This window comes from Salvelinus sp. IW2-2015, unplaced genomic scaffold (genome assembly GCF_002910315.2).
Source record: "Salvelinus sp. IW2-2015 unplaced genomic scaffold, ASM291031v2 Un_scaffold4038, whole genome shotgun sequence".
Classification (NCBI taxonomy): Eukaryota; Metazoa; Chordata; class Actinopteri; order Salmoniformes; family Salmonidae; genus Salvelinus; species Salvelinus sp. IW2-2015.
Window position 1 is genome coordinate 38,973 of NW_019945310.1, and position 3,992 is coordinate 42,964.

The following is a 3,992-nucleotide window of genomic DNA, read 5'->3' on the forward strand; positions in this document are numbered from 1 at the left end:
ACACACACACACACACACACACACAGACACACGTAGCCAAGCGTTAAGAGCGTTGGTCCAGTATTCGAAAAGTTGCTGGTTTGAATCCAGTAGCCGGTAAGGTGGAAAAATCTGCGTAGGCCCCTGCATCGCTCTTATTCAGAAGGGTTACATGTGGAAGACACATTTCGGTTGAATGTATTCAGTTGTGCAACTGACAAGGTATCCCTTTTCCCTTCACATACTCACACACATAGTGTGGTGCCTAGTTGGGACAAAATTCTGCGGCACTCCTGGAACAGGGTTTTCTACCCCTGGCCTAGTCTAAGCTTTGTCTGCCAATCATTCCGTTGAGTTAAATACTGCCCTCTTCTGCCCAGAATGCACCGCGTCTAGACTGAAGGCCTCTGTGTACATTAGTGTGTGTTTGGTTTTCAGTGGTCTCTCCTGCCAGTGTCCAGGGTATGATTTACACAGTATTCCAATATTTTAATAATGCTGGTTATGGTTGTTACCTTTACATTGTTATGACTGAGATGTGAGAGACCTGGTAGGTTGACAGGGTTCAATTCCTTTGTTATGACTGAGATGTGAGAGACCAGTAGGTTGATATGGCCATTCCTTTGCCAATGACTGAGAGTGGACGAACTGGTAGGTTGACAGGGTTCCATTCCTTTGTTATGAGCTGAGATGTGAGAGACCTGGTAGGTTGCAGTGTTAATTCCTTTGTTGATGACTTGAAGATGTAGAGAACTGGTAGGTTGACAGGGTTGCATTCCTTTGTTATGACTGAGATGTGAGAGAGACCTGGTAGGTTGACAGGGTTGCATTCCTTTGTTATGACTGAGATGTGAGAGGCCTGGTAGGTTGACAGGGTCCATTCCTTTGTTATGACTGAGATGTGAGAGACTGGTAGGTTGACGGGTTTCATTCCTTTGTTTATGACTGAGATGTTGAGAGACCTGGTAGGTTGACAGGGTTGCCATTCCTTTGTTATGACTGAGATGTGAGAGACCTGGTAGGTTGATTGGGTCTCATTTCCCTTTTTATGACTGAGATGTGAGAGACCTGGTAGGTTGAGGGTTCATTCCTTGTTATGACTGATGATGTGAGAGACCTGTAGGTTGATGGTTCCATTCCTTTGTTATGACTGAGATGTAGAGCCTGGTAGGTTGACAGTGGTTCCATTCCTTTTTTATGACTGAGATGTGAGAGACCTGGAGGTTGACAGGGTGTTCCATCCTTTGTTATGACTGAGATGTGAGAGACCGGTAGGTTGACGGGTTCATTCCTTTGTTATGACTGAGATGTGAGAGACCTGGTAGGTTGAAGAGCTCCATTCTTGTTATGACTGAGATGTGAGAGACCTGGTAGGTGACAAGGTTCCATTCCTTTGTTATGACTGAGATGTGAAAGAGCCTGTAGGTTGACAGAGTTCCATTCCTTGTTATGACTGAGATGTGAGAGACCTGGTAGGTTGACAGGTTCCATTCCTTTGTTACGAGACTGAGATGTGAGAGACCTGGATGGTTGACAGTTCATTCCTTTGTTATGACTGAGATGTGAGAGACCTGGTAGGTTGACGGTTCCATTCCTTTGTTATGACTGAGATGTGAGAGACCGTGGAGTTGAAGGTTCCATTCCTTTGTTATGACTGAGATGTGAGAGACCTGGTAGGTGAGAGTTCCATTCCTTTGTTATGACTGAGATGTGAGAGACCTGGTAGGTTGATGTTCCATTCCTTTGTATGACTGAGTGTAGAGACCTGGTAGGTTGACAGGGTTCACTTCCTTTTTTATGACTGAGATGTGAGAGACCTGGTAGGTGTGACAGGGTTCCATTCCTTTGTTATGACTGAATGTGAGAGACTGGTAGGTTGACAGGGTTCCATTTCCTTTGTTATGACTGAGATGTTGAGAACCTGGTAGGTTGAAGGGTTCCTATTCTTTGTTATACTGAGATGTGAGAGACCTGGTAGGTTGACAGGTTCCATTCCTTTGTTTATGACTGAGATGTGAGAGACCTGTAGGTTGACAGGTTCATTCCTTTGTTATGACTATTGAGTGAAGACTCTGGTAGGTTGACAGTCATTTCCTTTATGACTGAGATTGTGAGAGACCTGGTAGGTTGACAGAGTTCCATTCCTTTGTTATGACTGAGATGTGAGAGACCTGGTAGGTTGACAGAGTTTCCATTCCTTTGTTATTGACTGAGATGTGAGAACCTGGTAGGTTGACAGGGTTCCATTCCTTTTTTGACTGAGATGTGAGAGACCTGGTAGGTTGACGGTTCCCATTCCTGTTGTATGACTGAGATGGTGAGAAGACCTGGTAGGTTGACAGGTTCCATTCCTTTGTTATGACTGAGATGTGAGAGACCTGGAGGTTGACAGGGTTCCTTCCTTTGTTATGACTGAGATGTGAGAGACCATGTAGGTTACAGGGTTCCATTCCTGTTATGACTGAATGGAGATGTGGGTCGCCATGGTAGGTTGACAGGGTCCATTCCTTTGTTATGCTGAGATGTGACTGGTATCAGTTCCATTCCTTGTTATGACTGAGATGTGAGAGACGCTTAGGTTGACAGGGTTCCATTTCCTTGTTATGACTAGTAGAGACCTGGTAGGTTGACAGGTTCCATTCCTTTTTGTATAATTGACGAGAGCGTGGTAGGTTGACAGCGTTCCTTCTTGTTATGACTGAGATGTGAGAGACCTGGTAGGTTGGACAGGTTTCCATTCCTTTGTTATGACTGAGATGTGAGAACCGGGTAAGTTGATGCAGTTCCATTTTTATGACTGAGATGTTAGAGACCTGGTAGGTGGACAGGGTTCCATTCCTTTGTTATGACTGAGATGTGACGAGACCGGTTAGGTTGAAGGTTCCATTCCTTTTGTTATGACTGAGATGTGAGAGACCTAGTAGATTGACAGGTTCCATTCCTTTGTTATGACTGAGATGTAGAGACCTGGTAGGTTGACAGGTTCCATCCTTTTTATGACTGAGATGTGAGAGACCAGGTAGGTTGACAGGGTTCCATTCCTTATTTATACTGAGAGTGAGACAGGTAGTTATGGGTTCCATTCTTGTATGAGATTGAGACGACTGGTAGGATTGACAGGTTCCATCCTTTGTTATGACTGAGATGTGAAGAGACCAGGTAGGTATGGTGTGATGTTCCATTCCTTTCCAATGACTGAGATGAGAGAGACCTAGAGTAGGTTGATGGTTCCATTCCTTTGTTATATGACTGAGATGTGAGAACACCAGGTAGGCTGATGGTTCCATTCCTTTGCCATGACTGAGATGTTGAGAAGACCAGGTAGGTTGATAGGGTTTCATTCCTTTGTTATGACTGAGATGTTGAGAGACCTGGAGGGTGACAGGGTTCCATTCCTTTATTATGACTGAGATGTTAGAGACCTGGTAGGTTGACAGGTTCCATTCCTTTTGCCATGACTGAGATGTTGAGAGACCTGGTAGGTTGACAGAGTTCCATTCCTTTGTTATGACTGAGATGTAGAGGTGGTACAGTAGGTTGATGGGTTCCATCATGTGCATTAATATGGTGAGGTCTTTCAGATCTGTGTAGTTACAAACTAGGAGATAAGGAAAGGGACCAGGAAAGGATGGAAGCAGATTGAGACTATTGGAATGTGGTCTTATTGTTTGGGAAATATCTGGCTGAATGTGGCAGGTTTATGCTGGAGTCCAGCCACTGTATAGATGCACCTAATCACCAGAAAATATCTGTAGAGGATGTGAGTTTGCACAGATCAATAGAGGTCACATTCTAATGCACGGACACAGGCAGGAAACACAAAATGACTTCGAGAATTGTTGTTCACACTTCTTCAATACTGATCTGTGTTGAACATGACTAACAACAAACACCACTGCTGATACTGAGAAAAGGTTCCATATTAACAGTTACAGAGACCCTTAAACCTCATCATCACCTTAACTCCTCTAATCATGACTGATTTTCAGGTCTGGAATACTTGATAGACAACC